This window comes from Python bivittatus, unplaced genomic scaffold (assembly GCF_059951505.1).
Source record: "Python bivittatus isolate LINGU-HERP-01145 unplaced genomic scaffold, Pbiv_v1 ctg000210_np1212, whole genome shotgun sequence".
In the NCBI taxonomy this organism is placed as follows: domain Eukaryota; kingdom Metazoa; phylum Chordata; class Lepidosauria; order Squamata; family Pythonidae; genus Python; species Python bivittatus.
Window position 1 is genome coordinate 13,374,338 of NW_028277053.1, and position 17,450 is coordinate 13,391,787.

The following is a 17,450-nucleotide window of genomic DNA, read 5'->3' on the forward strand; positions in this document are numbered from 1 at the left end:
CTGTACAATGCACAGTGTTTTCTGTCTGGAAGAGTCAGGCTTTTTAAAAGGCAGTGAATGGAACAGAAATGGAGAATCTGTAACTCATGGAGTTAGGAAAGGAGGAGGAATAGCAAAGTATCCACGGGGATCTCACTCTTTCTCATTGGCTGTATGAAAGAAGCTAACTTAAATGAGTTTTTGAATTTTGCTAATAAGAAAGGAAGGAAGGAGGGAGAGAGAGAGAGAGATTGCTTTGCATCAGCAGTCAAATGAAAAAAAGGCAATAAAGAACTTGCTTAAGAAAAATCATCACACATGTTGAGCCATGCATAAATGGTTTTGTACCTTTGCAGTCCTTTCTTCTTGGAGCTAGTTTGGTCTTCAGAAGTGCTATGATGGGTGAATTGAAGGGAAAAAATAATCAACTTTGTACCAACATAATCTACCTGGACCCAGGCATTTAACAATGACAAAACATTAAAAACACAATCAACAAATAATAATTATAATTACACTTCATTATTTGCCATCTAGCTGGACCTAGGAGATGCCTTTTTTTGTAGTGGCCCCTATCCAGCAGACCACCCTTCCCCAATCATCTGGCCTTCTGGAAGGTGATAAAGAGCTGGCTTTTCTTTCTTCTTTCTGCTGGGGTAGAGTGAGATGGGAGCTTGTGAATGGTTTATTGGGGCATCCCAGGAGGAGGACGGAGGTGGCAGGATTTAATTTTTGTTTTTATGCCTTTTACAGTTTTTGTTGTTTTGTTGTTCTTGTGACCTGCCCCGAGTTATGCTCTAATATGGGCAGCCATGCAGAAAGAAAGAAAGAAAGAAAGAAAGAAAGAAAGAAAGAAAGAAAGAAAGAAAGAAAGAAAGAAAGAAAGAAAGAAAGAAAGACCAATTTTTCACAGATTTTTCTTCCAGCTGCAAGTGCCTTATGAAACAATTCTATTCTCACTCATTACTGGAAGGGGCCAACTTAACCTTGGGAAGAAGGCTAGGAGGCTGTGACTCAGAAATGCTGTGAGACCATCACAGATCTGGAGGTCTGCTAAAGGATTTTGTTGGCCTCCATGCACAGGACAGTTCAAGCAGTCCAGGATTATACCATGATTGATGGTATCAGGCAGTTTGTTATCATAGTTATAGAGCAGAGCAACTGAAAAATAAAGTGTGTATGTATATGTATATGTATACACTGTATATCAAAATCAAAACCTAATAGAGCTGAAATAATATATCAGAACACATATTAAACTGTATTAACCCAAGACAATACTCTGACTTGCTCCACTTGATACAATCATTTACATTCCATCTTGACTAGTGTACAGAACCTGGCTACACTACCTGAAATCTCTACCACCTGATCATCTGATAGGGGACTGAGGAAGTCATCTGCAGTCCTGTCTAAACATTGTGTTGTGATGGGGGAAATCTATAGATAGCCTGAATATATACACAGGATCAAAGGGCAACAGAGCAGTACCTGACCCACAGTCTTCATTTCCCCACCACCAGAGACCCTGCTGCAAAAATGTCTAAAAAAAAAAAAAAGCAGATGGGAGGGCGTTATAACATGCCAACATAAAAGCTTTTCTGCTATTTGTAGGTATGATGTTAAAGAAATAATGGGCAGATGCAACCATTTTATCTGATCTCACTGGGATAAACTAAGGTAGAGCCTGGCTTAAATAATTTTGGAGGTTAGTATCTCTGGCATGTTACTTAAAGAATGATTCATCCTGTTCAGAACCCCACAATACCTTTGGGTGGAACTAAGTGAGGTCCACCAAGAAGACTGGAATATACAATATTTTGAAGAGTCAGAGCAGCCAAACTACTTGGGTTAAAAATTAAGCTAATACCTACCCCGTGCTATCTGCTCTTGAGTTTTAAGTGATTGGAAGGGGTATAGATAATCAACTTCTTAAAGGGCACACTGTAGATGGCTCCCCACTGCTTTCTGAACAACCTGAAATGGGAAGGTTGGAGTGTTTCAATGGCTGTCCAATACTGTGAGGTCCAAGGAAGGCTTCTTGAGAGGGGAGTGTATGACTTTCTCCTTTAAGGCAGACAGCAACTAACTTTTCTTCAAAAAATTGTTAACTGACTCCAGAACCCAGTCTATCACTCTGCTGCAGTAACCCTCAGCATCAGGATGGATCAAGCCCACTGGTGGCCTTCATTATAATAGAAAGCACCCTCTCCACTTCATCAGAGTCCACAGACTGAGAAGAATCCCAGATAATGCTGCAAGATGTTATTCTGGGGATCATGCCAGATTTTCTCATTAAGAGTCAAGGTTACACCAAATGTGAATGACTTTGTAAGCAAAGTTCTGTACTAGCCACCACCTTTCCACTATCCTTCCATAACAGAGAACTGACAACCTTAACAAGGTCACTCAAGAGCAACTCACTGATTGATGCTGTAACAGCAGTGGTTTATAAAGTTCATTGCTCTTCCCCCTTGTTGTAGGCAGAAACATAACTTATACCAATACTTGCTCAAATAGGTGCTCTAGAAATCTCCTGCACTGCTTCATCTCCTGGAGGTCTTCAGTATACTAAGTAGCTACCTGAGATTGGCCAACAATGAAGTATATAACCCAGTGAGGCCTAACATGACTTATGCTCAAAGTATCATAGATTAAAAGACAGATGACTCAGTTCTAAGCCTTGCGTGGTTTCAGAGAACCATTTCTTTTGGATCTTGATTAAAGACAAAATAAAGTTTAGCACCCTTGGGGACTGCCCATTTGTTATGGAATTCTTACTGTTGAAAGAAGTCAGCCCTCAATCTAAACATCTATTTTGGGGAATGTTGGGCTATAAGTCTTAAGGTGGAGAAGGATGAGTTAAATCAAACCATTACTAATCCTCTATTCATTTATCTTAACTGAATGAGGCTAGATACAGTATACATTTTGCATTGATCCACAACTCAAGATTCAATAAAGTTCCTTTTGAATTTCTGTGGAGCTAGTGCTGTAGGACCCTAACTGGAAGCCTATCCCAACTTATGAATATCTATGGCACCAAAAAAGTGAATATGAACAACTTGGGTTCTTCAGTAGTGCTCTTCTGGGTACTTTCTGGTACAAAAAGGGTCTCTCTATTTACACGCATGAAGAAATTATGTGGGTATGCATGCACGATCTGTAGAACCCTACTGAGAGTAGCTTTTTGTCCTGCTGCTACCTATAGGAGGATCTTCTGCATGCCCAAATGATCTCAGAAGGCCCACAAAAAATGAACCATGCTACATCTTCAGGAGGTTGCAGCCTTTTTTGAGGATTGGCACTTCGAGGAGTAAAGTGATGCTCCAAATTGTTTATACAGCCTCTATAACAATTGTCTGACCTCTTTCCAGCTGTACAGGAACTCAGCTAATTACTGTCAGCGCAATTAGCCTTCTACTATCTATACCACAATTTTTTCCATGTCTCGGTGCTCCATCAAGTGCATCTCCTCAAAAGAGCTGTAAAGAAAAACACATGCTCTAAATATTTCAAAAAAGTGACAGATGGCACCAGATAACAATATTATGCTTCCATGCAGCATAAACAATATCCTAGTCTCCTTCAATAAAAGGCAAAGAGGCAAACTCTTTCACGAGCGAACATTGAACTCTGGCTCTAACAGAGCAGCTAAAATCCTTGTAAAGAAATTTGCCTCTTTGTTGACTTACCAGTAATGCATTGCAAATCCAGTGCAAAGGGAGAGTTCTGAGGTTTCGTAGTTGTGATAGATTTCTCACACTGGTTCTGCCCCAAATCTTGACACACACGTACTAGGCAATAGCTGCCCTTTTCAGAGTAACCATGACAGGAGCCCACAAAAATGCAACTGAGTCTATGAAGATCCTACCTTGAATTTGGAAGACCCAGATAGATCTGAGATATATGCACGAGAGCTTCAGATGAACACCTGAACTATTAAGTTGTGCTACCTTAGCTTGTGACTAATCAAACAGTGAGCTAAGTAGTTGGATAACTTGATTCAGATACAAAGGAAAACAAGGTCAAAGGGGCCAAAACTAGCAGCACAGCATGGGATAACTAGAGAGGAACATATAGTATGTTCAGGCCACCAGAGGCATCTGTTTTTAATGTATATGGAACTTTGATTGCACCATTGTGGCTATTACCTTGACTTTTTTAAACTATACTCTGCAGTCACCCCTGGTTGTCACTGCATCATCTTATATTATGGCTGGACTATTTAAGCAACATCTCACAAGAGTAACGCTTACATTTATTGACTTAAAAAAATAATAAGTGGCAATGCTATAGCCATTGGTGTCCATAGGCACTGTGTTTCCAACGCCTGCTTTCCATCAGTCAAATCTTTATTAGTCATAGTGCAGCATAAGGAAGGTGGGGTTCAGTCATTAAAAATAGCATAAAGGATGTATCAAGAGTAAAAATAAAAATCTAATTAAAAAAAAACTATGGAAAGCTAGAAGATATAGAAGATATATAAATTAAAAACTAATAGTATATATAAAAAGTGAGAATCTAAAAGAATCTAAAAGAAGGGGTAGGAGCATTAGATGGGTATATCTGCATTACACAGTAGTCTAGAATTAGTGATTATTAGTACCCACTGGAGCCGGTGGGCCACATGTTGTACTGGGTAACAGTACTGGAAGTCAACCAGTCACCGTAATAAATCCAACTAGATCTAGTGTTCCCCAGATCCTCCTCCTCCTCCTCCTTTTTTTTCTTTTTTTTGCAATGAATGGTGCTTAATATATGCATTATAGCAAAAAAAAAAAAAAAATGAGGAAAACATCAAGACCTAAACTATTTCTGAATAGTTTCAGTTAGATATCCAACTCTTAATAATCAGCTGTTTTTGTTGGTGGGAGAGATTGCTTCTTAGGCTAGTGATCACACAGGGTTTGTTGTGTGTGTGTGTGTGTGATGCTAAGATTTTATGTACCCTTCTGTGGGTGTTTGTATGTGTGGGTGTGATTGTGTGTGGATAGATAGATATTTCTTTCAGTATAAATATTCCATGACTTGAGTAATTTGTTTTATTTGTACAACTGAAAATGTTCTCTGTCTTGGGAGCACAAAGCATCTAACAACAACAACAGAAACAGATACAAGCTCTACTGAATAAAGTACAGTAAAAGCTGTATTGGAGGTATAATTATTTTTTTCAGTCACTAGATGGCCCTGGTGCTAGGTGTATATGGGTGGAGTCAAGAATTTCCTTTCACGGGAGGCAGAGAATACACTTCTTCTAGTTTCCAGACTGGCATTACACTTTTACAACAAGAGATTAAACATGAAGACAGGCAAAGAGCAATATCATTAATTTATCACTGCAGGAAAGATCTAGGGTGCTTGAAACCTCCTTGAAAGCTTTCTTGGAAGCTTGTCCGGGGTTTGATTATGCTTATTTAACTAACTGATGAAGTGTTCAAAATGACACTATCAAAGTGGGTTCTATGGGGAGAGTGTTGCAAAGCACTTGTGCCACTACAGAAAAGACCTTGCTGTTTCCATCCATTGGGCAGGGACGTAAAGCAGGACCTTTGACACAGATTGGAGATTGTGACAGTTCAGAAGCAGCTAGAGCTTAAGCTGTCGAGGTTTCATGTGAAAAACTGGCCAGCACATTGAAATGATTGGGGTGATGGAGGTTAACTATATAGCCATTGTATATTAAAAAGCTCCAGGAAGCTAATGTCACAGCAACATTTTTAGATCAAGTTTCTAGCTATTTTTATAGGAAAATCCCTTGTAAAATGCATTGCATTAATTTACCCTACTCCAGTATGAATGGCCATACCCAAATCTATCTTCTCCAGAGAACTGCATAGATCAGCTTAAACTATGAGAAGGAAGTCCTGGTTACCATTGGCTCCTGAACATCCAGGAACACTGCCAGATAAGCTGCAGATATATGTCTTATATTGGAAGTCCAGCCAGTATGGGGATACTGTATCCCTATTTCTAGATTAATCTAGACTACCACCAGCAGAAATCAAATCTGAATTTAATTTCAGTTTATTGTCATAAACGTTTTAGGCATTTAGTTAGGATTTCTACTGCCTTCTTGAGATAATATATCATAAGTATCACCATTTAGCAAATTCAGTGGCACAGAAGAATAAAATGGCCAGCATCAGTGCCAAAGATAACACTCTAAAGCAGGATCTAACCTTTGTTCATTCACCACACTTTTCCCCCCCCCCAAAATAAATCTACTATTTTCTCCTACATTATTTCTTCATTTCATTGATTGCAGGTTCAGAAAGCAAGAAATTAAAAAAAGTTCAGGACACATTGTGCCAATCCCAAAACACGGGTCAAAATTCTAAAGATGTGCCTACATTTGTTTCAGAACTACCCAAAAAGCCAGGAGGATCCCCCCAGATCTTGAGAGATCCTGTAAGGTCAGCTGGAGAGGCTTTTTTGGTGAGAACCTACAAGAGGACCTTCTTTCTTGGAGAATGCATGCTATGGAATTCCATGTCATGAGAAGATTTCATGAAATCCAGTTTGATGCCATTCTATTGGTAGAAGGAAAAAAAGTTTTAAAATGAAGGGTCACTGAATTGTTAGGTGCCTTGTGATATAGAAACTCAGGATGTATACTGTGTGTGTGTGTGTGTGTGTGTGTGTGTGAGTGAAGCAGTTTGTTTTAGCAGGATTTATGCTTTTCATATTCTCCGTTTCATCATCCAACCATCAGGAGGTACTGATTCCATGCAGGGAGTCTACATTATATGAAAAGTCCAATCCCATTGTGATTAATCCAAGAGCAATAGCAAGACTAGGAGCTAACCCATCTTCACAAGTTCTATTTCTTCAAAACCACATACGATTCAAAATGTTTCTTGTCCTACATCACCAAACCATATCCTGCAGTTTTCTTCATCTTGAGCAGCCCATGCCGAGTGCCTGGTAACGCTGAGCATTAAATATCACACATACCTGCCTGCGAAAAAACCATGAACCCAAAATACTTATCTGTTTTTGCATTTGACCGTAATAATCCTGTTGGTTAATGATATGCTTAAGGTTAATGATCCAATTATTCTGAGACAAGACACATGGCACACAGTTGTACTCCACTATGTAAATAACCATTAGCGGTCACTGGCTTTTGCATTGCTGCAGCACCAATATATTAATCTTGAGCAATTATTCATAAGAAGGAAATGTTTGTATTGCTACTGTTAATAGCTGAATGCTACAATGCAGACTCATTGTTTCCTAAGAAGATGAGCTGTGCTGTATTTTATTTATGATGGAAATTGCGCATACATAAACTATGGTCTCAATGAAAATTCAAATAAAATGCACAGAAGCACAGACTAGGACTATGTTCCCAGCTTAGTGGACCACTAGGGCCTCAGGGGGGCATCTGTGGGTCATTTAAGCGAGGGCAAAAGAAAGCTCACGTCAGAAATGTCTTTATTCCAGGTTACTCTGTATATGGAGTGTTAAACACTGCAAAGATGGCTTCTCCATCATTCAGCTGACACATTTGAATGTTTGTTCCATACTAATCGTTGATACATTGCTATATTATCCAAGAGTGTTCTCCACCATGGCCAAGATTTTATTATGTTTTACATGTAAGTACATTCCATTCAGCGATGGTTCCCAGTCCCCTTGAATTAAAACTATTTTCCTGGTAGGTTAATTTGCTTCCTGAGGGGTGAGGCCATAGGATCACTGATGAAAAGCCAATTTCCTGCCAATTAAGCTTCTCTTAATTGTCCCACTGCCCATTTGTGTTCTTTTGATACAGAGGAAAAGCTTAAATTACTAATTTCCTCTATTTTTTATGCACAAAGGCTTAATAGTGCTATCATTAAAGAAATGAAAAGAAATGATCATGATGATACAAGGATTAAGGTTTTGTCTATAGTAATAGAAATACTGGGCTATTAAGAGAGGTGATTCATGGGGCATTTAATAAGTTGGTGATCACCCATACCTCACCATCATTGGGAAGCAATCAAATGTTTTGAATCTGAAAACAGTAAGAGTTTAATTAAAAACAAACAGCCCTTAAAAGACTCAGGCTGCAATCCTATGGTCCCCAAGGAAACATCCATCTTCACTGAGAATACTCTACTGTTACCAGAAGCTGTTTTTGCCAACACTTAGACACCAAGCTCTTTCACTGGTGGTTCACAAGCTTTATTATTTTTTTTAAGAAAATGAGTTTGCCAATTGACCTCATGGGTAAAGAACTGGAAATGATGAACATGTTTTCAGTGCACTTATCCTCAAAGCCATAAACTCTTCAGGGGAATAATGATTGTTCTCTTTCATTTTATCTAGGCAATGAGAATCTAGACAACGGCACTGTCCACTAGACCTCTAGAAATTTTCTTCTATGCAGTCCTTAGCAGCAAAGTTCAGTTTTTGGTGACTTCATGGATACGTCCATGTAGTTTTCTTGGGTACAATACAGAACACAAGTTCTATTGCTTTCTCTTAGGGTTTGTTTTACATCTTTCCAATCTAGCCTACACCTTGGTATTTCTGATGGTCTCACATCACATGGTAATAAGGCCAAGCCAGCTTAGCTTTTTGAAGTTTTTGGTGTAGTGGTTAAGGCACCGGGCTAGAAACCAGGAAATCATAAGTTCTAGTCCTGCCTTAGGCATGAAGCCAGCTAGGTGAGTCTGGGCCAGTTTTTCTCTCTCAGGCCTAGGAAGGAGGCAAGGGCAAACCACTTCTGAAAATCTTGCTAAGAAAACTGCAGGGACTTGTCCAGGCAGTTGCCAGGAGTTAACACTGACTCAAAGGCACACACACACACAAAAGTCAGCTACAATAAATATAGCCTGATATAAAGTAGGGAGTTTTAACAAGGATATATACCCCCAAAATATTCATCTTTCCCCTTCCCTCATGACTTTAAAAAAAAATTTCCTCACCTATTTCTCATCTTTATCCTTCTGTTCTTTAGCCTTGGAATTTCTTCCCTAGGAACCTTTATTTCTACATTACAAATTTTTACATATTACCTGCTACCCAGTCATAAGGTAGCTGCACCAGTTAAGCAAACATATCCCAAACTGTTGGATGAGCTCCCTTAGGCTATATTCATCCGAGCTAGCTTTTTTTGTTATTGTTGTTTTGTGGCTTCAAGTCATTTTTGATTCCTGGCAATTGCCTGGACTAGTCCCTGCAGTTTTCTTGGCAAGGTTTTTTGGAAATGGTGTGCCATTGTCTCCTTCCCAGAATTGAGAGAGAGTGACTGGCCCAGGCTCACCCAGCTGGCTTTGTGGCTAAGGCAGGACTAGAACTCATGGTTTTCCCATTTCTAGTCTGGTGCCTTAACCACTACACCAAACCTTTTGACTTTAAAAAGTTAAGCTGGGTTGGGCCTATTAACCATGTGATGGGAGACCATCAGAAATACCAAGGTGTGGGCCAGATTGGAAAGATGTACAACAAATCCTAAGAGAAAGCCTATTATTTTAAAGCCCATGTAAATTCTAGCCCATCCACTTTCTTGATTCCTACTCTCTTTCCACTTGTGTTTTCTTTCTTCCATTTCCCTATTTTGACTTGTCTTACACTTGCATTATGAGCCTACAATTAGATTTTCTGTTCTCATGTCTCTTCCTCCTCCTTCTTGCAGTGCTTATGAATTCTAAAAAGAATGCATATCATTAGTTCCTTATACTTGTGGTATAAAAAGTAGTAACTTTAGCAAGAAATAAATTTGGTTATCTATCTATCTATCTATCTATCTATCTATCTATCTATCTATCTATCTATCTATCTATCTATCATCCATCCATCCATCCATCCATCCATCCATCCATCCATCCATCATAATAGGAAGGTTTTGCTGAGATTAGAATAGTGGTTGTGTTAAATGTGATATCGCTAAGATTCTTTTCATGTCAAGACAGCTGTGTATACATATGCCCTTAACTGTTTCTATGCTCACATTTCCCTTCTGCCAAATCCTCTTCCCCAAACTGCTTTCATTTTCCCTGAGAACATGTTTTATGTGTGATCACACTGGCACCAACTCTACTCACCCCCTGAAACTCTGGTTCTACAACTAACACTGGCAACTGCATTGAAGACTGAATCTGAACAACAGAACACATGGCTGTTAACATCAAACCTAATTTTGGCATTTTTGTATTGCTTCCCCATCCTGCTTGGAAAACTGAAAGCTTTCACACTCTTGAGTGAAAGAGGCTAAGAATAACCCCAAAAAGAGGGGTTCTTTACTTATATTCAGGATAAATGAAAACGAAAAGAGTCATTACACCAGCTGCTTGATGATGACAGCAAAATGCCAATAGTTATCAAATAAAAGACAGATTTACTATTTTGGTTCCTTTTTCTCCACCATGACATTGTGAAAAGTAGGATGAAGAGGCAGAATTGAAGTTTGAAGCTGATAGAAACTTGCTCAGGGAATACCTCTTTACTTGGAATGAATTTAAATTTCTAGAATCCAATTAAAATTCTAGACTCAGATTAAAATTAAAGTCCTAGAATCAGATGCATTGCATCGTAGGATACTGAAGGGAATAACTGATGATTTGGCAAAACCCTCATCTCAGAGAGATCTTGAAGAACCAGTGAAGTGCAGATGACTAGAGGACAGCAACTGTTGTCTGTATCTTCAGAATCATTGAAAAGGAAGAGGCAAGCAAACAAATGATCAATCAGACCAGCAGATCATAACATTACACTGTATACATATTGAAGACAAAGCAGAAGCTGGCATGTCAAACTAATCTTATTGTGGGTGTCTGTGGCTGGGAAAGAGAACAGCGATGTCACACACATAAGAATGCAATTACATAATTTGCATCATTTGTGCACTCACATCATGACACATGTGATTTCATCATGGCTTCTCCCATCATGACTGGGTTATTTCCTTAAAAAATTCTGGGAATGTTGCAGCTATGGCATATCTCAAGTTCTGCAAAGCATTTGGCAAAATATTCCATGGCGTGCTGATTAACAAGATAGTCAGATGTAAGCTGAATGCCATGACAATTAAGTTGATGCATAACTTGCTCAAAAGTCATAAAGAGTTCTCATTAAGGTATCATCATGTGATTGGTAATAGTTGGTAATAGGTCATGAATGGAATGGAGGGTCACAAAGATCATTACTAGATTCTTTACTCCTCAATATTTTTATTACTGATTTGGATGGAGAGGTGGAGGGAATGTTTATCACATTTGCAGAAGACACAACAGGGAGGTGGGGGGTGGGGATATAGCTAGTATTCTAGAAGACAGAAATGACATTTGTCCTATTCTGATGGATTAGAAATTGGTGAAAGTATCAGAATAACAGTAAACATATACAAATGAAAAGTTCTTCCCTTAGGAAACAAATATCAATTGCATACATTTGAGAACTTTTGGACTGATAAGGCGACTTGTGAAAATATCTTGGCATAGTAGTTTATTTGAAAGTGAATATGAGCCTGCAGGATGATATAGCTGGAAAAGAGAGGATTGTTTTATCTACAGAAGTATAATTTCCAAATCATGGGAAATCTAATTTCTCATTTGCTTTGCTTTGGTCAGACCCTATCTAAGGTACTATGCCCAATTTTGTACACCATATTTTAAGAAGGATTCAAAGAAATTAGAGCAGTTTTAGAAAATGGCAGTGAAAATGATCAAGGCCTCCAAAATGAAGTCCTGTGACAAGAGATTGAAAGAATTGGGAATATTTAGCCTTGAGGAAAGACCATTGAAGGGGGATATGATACAGCCCTTTAAATACCTGAAACAATGTCCTACAGAAAATGTCAAAGTGTGTGACAGAGAAGAATGGATTTAAGATACAGGAATATACATTGACTTTCAGAGGGAGGGGAAAAAAAACTTCATAACAATGAGAGCCAATAAATATGGAACCAATTAGCCAGAAAGATGATGGGCTAATGTGTTCAGGAAATGCATTCAAACAGAGTCAAGATAGCTGTCTCCCTGCGATGCTTTAATTTTGATCTTTTCATTGAATAGGATCTTAGACTGGATGACCTAAATAGCCTCTTCAAACTCTAGGATTGCTTTGTGCCATTTTATGTGCTCCTAATAAAGATATTGCCCAAGTGTGCATGGCATGTGTGTGTGTGCGCGTGTGTGTATACGCGCACACACGTGTATACAATATATATTGTAATTGTTTATGTTTATCAATTTACAAAATGCAAAGTGAGCAAACAGAAGAGAAATCTAAAACAAATCAATATTTGGTGTGACTACCCTTTGGTTTCAAACCAGCATCAATTCTTACACTTGCACACTTTGTACACTTGCACAAAGTCAGGGATCTTGTAGGATTAGAGTCAGGTGTATGATTAACCAATTATACAAGCAGGTGCTAATGATCATCAATTTCATATGTAGGTTGAAGCACAGTCATTAACTGAAACAGAAACAGCTGTGTAGGAGGCTTAAAACTGGGTGAGGAACAGCCAAACTCTGCTACTAAGGTGAGGTTGTGGAAGACAGTTTCATGTCACAGGTCATACACCATGGCAAGACTGAGCACAGCAACAAGACACAAGAAAGTTCTACTGCATCAGCAAGGTCTCTCCCAGGCAAAAATTTCAAAGCAGACTGGGGTTTCAAGATGTGTTGTTCAAGCTCTTTTAAAGAAGCACAAAGAAATGGGCAACTTGAGGACTGTAGACACAGTGGTTGGCCAAGGAAACTTAATGCAGCAGATGGAAGACACATCATGCTTACTTCCCTTTGACACTGGAAGATGTCCAGCAGTGCCATCAGCCCAGAACTGGGGGAAACCAGGGGGACCCAGATACACCTATCTACTGTCCAGAGAAGTCTGGCCAAAAAGCCATACCTTGGACATGGAAACAAGGCTAAGTGACTCAACTATGCACGAAAACATAGGAACTGGGGTGCAGTAAAATGGCAGCAGATGCTCTGGACTGATGAGTCAAAATTTAAAATATTTGGCTGTAGCAGGAGGCAGTTTGTTTGCCAAAGGGTTGAAGAGCAGTACAATAATGAGTGTCTGCAGGCAACAGTGAAGCATGGTGGAGGTTCCTTGCAGTTTGGGGATGCATTTCTGCAAATGGAGTTGGAGATTTGGTCAGGATAAATGGTGTCCTCAATGCTGAGAAGTACAGGCAGATACTTATCCATCATGCCATACCATCAGGGAGGTGTGTGATTGGCCCCAAATTTATTCTGCAGCAGGACAATGACCCAAACATACAGCCAATGTCATGAAGAACTATCTTCAGTATAAAGAAGAACAAGGAGTCCTGGAAGTGATGGTTTGGCCCCCACAGAGCCCTGATCTCAACATCGAGTCTGTCTGTATGAAGAGACAGAAGGATTTGAGGCAGCCTACATCCACAGGAGATCTGTGGTTAGTTCTCCAAGATGTTTGGAATAACCTACCTGCCGAGTTCCTTCAAAAATTGTGTGCAAGTGTACCTAGAAGAATTGATGCTGTTTTGAAGGCAAAGGGTGGTCACACCAAATATTGATTTGGATTTCTCTTCTGTTTACTCACTTTGTATTTTGTAAATTGATAAACATAAAGAATTCCAATATATCTTTTTGAAAGCATTCTTACTTTACAGCATTTTTTCATAACTGCCTAAAACCTTTGCACAGTACTGTATATATATTTCTTGCAGGATCAATGTAGCTTCTGTTGTTTTGCATGGGAGAGGACTTTGCTTATAAACATTCATGGAACAGCAGTGCCATGTTCACGCACCTGTATGCTGAATCTTTTGAAAGAAACTCCTGATTCTTCTTTTAGTTCATTACCAGAATATATTTTATTTTTTGGGGGGTGCTTTTTTTTTCTGAGATGATAGATACAATAGATAGATACATACAGTAGATAGATAGAATTTGGTGCTGAGTGAAATCAAGAGAAAATGTTAACTTGGACTCTGTAAAGTTTACCCCGTTTGTTTCAGAGAAACTCTCGTGACACGTGTGTTCAGCAAAGAGGTTTACTCAAGTGTAATGTAAGTACAGACAAAGCCAGGATTGGCTTGGCACATCTTTACAGCACAATTTGTAGTTCCCTGTTCCCGCGCTTAGCCCCTGTTGCTTGGATACAGATTACCCGCAGTAATCCCCCCCTTCACCCAAATGGCAGATTCAGTCCAGTTCTTTTGAGTTCTTGATTGCTTCTTATCGATGGCATGGTTGTTGTCTTCGTTGGGTCTTTCTGTTGCACAAAGCTGGGAGTTCTCAATAGCTTTGCCTCCGAGCCCCGAGGCAAATTGGCGTTGACACAAAGTATCCACTTGTGGTTTAGTTAAGTGGTCCCAGCTGGCCCATTAATCAGTTCACAGTTTCTCACTTCCCCTTTTTCTCTGCCGGTGCCCGGGTGGCGAAACTTGACTAAGCGCGGCTGGGCGAGTCCCTAGCTGTGCCACACCGGCTGAATCTGACAGGACTCAACTGGAATTGGAAATCCATTTCTTGGATCAATTGAATGCTACATGTTGAATCTTGTTTGGCATCAGATTACTATGAAAAAGGGAGGGGGAAAAGCTTATTCCCATCTTCTTTCCCTTACTATATATAACTCAAAAAGAACAAAAACATATATATATATATACTATATCTGTATCTATATGTAAACATCTACCTATCTCACACAAATGGAAGCTTCTCCTAGCGTGAGCATTAAGAGTGGCTAAAAGCTATATTACATCTGTCAGTCTGGCAAGCAATAGAAGCCGTTCTAAAGGCAAATGACCACCAAAATTGTCTCCTAGCAACATAGAGTAGGCCAGTTACAAACAATGCTATCTAGCCCAAATTACATCTCTCCCCACCCCCGTGTTGTCTTTTTTTATTATCTTAGCTTTAAATGTACAGAGATGGTAAAGAATAGCATCTATCTGCAGGGGAGAAATGTGGCTTTTCTAGATTAATTTTTTTAAAAAAGAAAGCCTGTGCTAAATGAAGAAAGAAAGACTGTCCCTAATCAGGAGACCACGATGATTTGAACTTAATTATTTAGTATTTATATAGCACTGCTACTATGCACAATTCACAGAGCTTGCAGTCTAAAATGTGACAGTGAGATTGTTGGGAGGGGGTGTAGAAAAAAAAAGACAGAAAGGGAATCTGAACATGTTCTGTGCAGGGATTCAAAAGGCAGAGCTTTTCATTGCACATACATAGAAATGTACTGTTGGTTTGACGTTACTTTGCCAAAGTGAAGCATCTGTTTCCTAAGTCATCTATACATTCTGACAGGCAGCCAAGCTAGCCTCCATTTTTCTCCCACATACGTGGGCAAAGAACAAACAACAAGGGACAGGAATTTATTCCATAGCCACAGATCTTCTAGAGGAAAAGTCCTACTGATTCCACGTCTCCTGAAAAAAGGTTAAAAGAAAGGCCCCACATGTTATTGGAGAAAGCATCAAGTCTAAGAAAGGAGTACTCCTGTTCTTCATGGGATGACCCAATCAATATAGAAGATGTCCTAAACCAAAACTTAGGACTTTTCGATTCACACTTCTGGTGAGTTCAGTGAACTGATGGGCTGTGCTTCGCAGGAGACATTGTGGCCAAAAGACAGCTGGATGTGGCTCCAGACTGCCAATAAGTCTCTCTGGATAAAAGAGAGAACTTGAGACGATGTCCATGCATTCCAGACAGCTGGGTTTTTTTTGTTTGGTTTTTTTTGGTGAGTTGGCAGAAGAAACGGATGTTTTCGCAGCTGCTTGCAAGCAGCTGAAAGTCATGGGTTTCATCATGTTCTGAGCTGTTAATGTAGCCTTTTAAGGACTTAAAGTTCATCTAAACCTCATTTTTAAATCACCTTGGAGTTTAATTTTTTTCTTACTACTTTTTTAAGATTAAAAAACCTTCGGAACCACAAGTTGGGTATTCGCTGGGTGAGCATCCCTTTAACCTGTTTAAAAAGAAAGAAAATTATGTGTTTCCAGCTTTGTAAGATCTTTATTCTTTGCAATAAATAACAACATGGGGCTATAATGTTGTTTTTTGGAAAGTTTTTGAAAGCTAAGGATTTGGATGAAATTGATTTAAAGATAGACTTTGAAGTTAATTAAAAAGATCCTCTCGTGTGGGAAAAAAAAGTCATGTTTATATTTTGCCCTGATAACAAAGCTTTGAAGCTAGAGAGCACCAGGTGGCTACTTTAAAGGAAATGTTTTATAAGCTGGCTCAAGAAATGCTTGGACTATTTAACCTTATGTTGGAACCAAAAGTTGCTATTGAAGAGAACCAAGTTCCTTGGAAGATAACTGAAATGGATTTTAAGGTAGACTTAAAAATTATAACTTTCTAAGAAAGATATAAAAATTATGTATTTCTGAGATGGAAATATTAAATTTACAAATGGAATTGGATGACCGTTTGAAAATTAAAAAAGGTATACAAACTATGTATCAAAAGAAGGATGTGGATTACCTGTTTAAACTGGAACATAAGAGACTTAAAGGAGCAGTTACGCTGAAATTACATATGGACTTTGTTAAAGATGACAAGGATTTTGAGAGAGGAGACAAGGATAATAGAACAAAGCAAATGTTAAAATTTTATCCATGGGATTCAAGGCTGCTGGGAGGAAGCAGAAAAAAATACAAAACTGCTTTATTTGATTATGGTTAAGTAATGGGTTGTTATTTCTGGTGATGCTTAATGGTTACTTTGATAACTCTTTTTTGGAAATATCCAACTGGGTGTAATGGATTATCTTGCAATATCTGTGCTGATATTTTTGGTATACAAATAAGGGATTCGTATTTCTGGTAATGTTTAACTGTTTTTATCTTTGTGTAATGTTTAACTGTTAATTGGGATTAATAATGGGTTGCTACCTCTGGTGATGATTAATGGTTAATTTTTAAAATCTTTTTGTAATGTTTAATTGTTAATTGGGGTTAGATTTTGATTATTAAGAGAGGGATTGGGGGATTATGTTTAAATAGAAAGGGGGACTAAATGTTTATTCTGTTAGTTATATCTGTCAATCTTTGTACCTTTTGTTGATTAATAAAGAGAGCTGAGGATTTAGAGAGGGGTCTATATAAAATGGGGTGAAATATGGAATGAAGATGTATTTGGTAGTATTTTAAGATATAGTGATAATGTTGTATATACTTGCTGGGAATAAAGGAGGAAGTTTCTTCTTTTTATTTTTATTTGGGGGGATTTTTTTTTCTTTTCTATGCACTTTCTTATATTATTTTTTAATGTAATTTTATATTAAGTTTTTGGTATTAATTTTATTTGTTCTATATAAGCTTTCACAAACTTATTGGAAAAAAAAACTTGGGACTTTTCATTCAGTCAAGTGACCATATTCTGGGAACAGATTTCTTGCTATTCTGCATATTATTGACATTTATCCAAGCTCAGCATTGAAAAAAAATAGTGTCATTAGGCCAGAAAAAAGGAATAATTCCCTTTTTTGCATTATCAATTCTCTCCAATACTTCCATT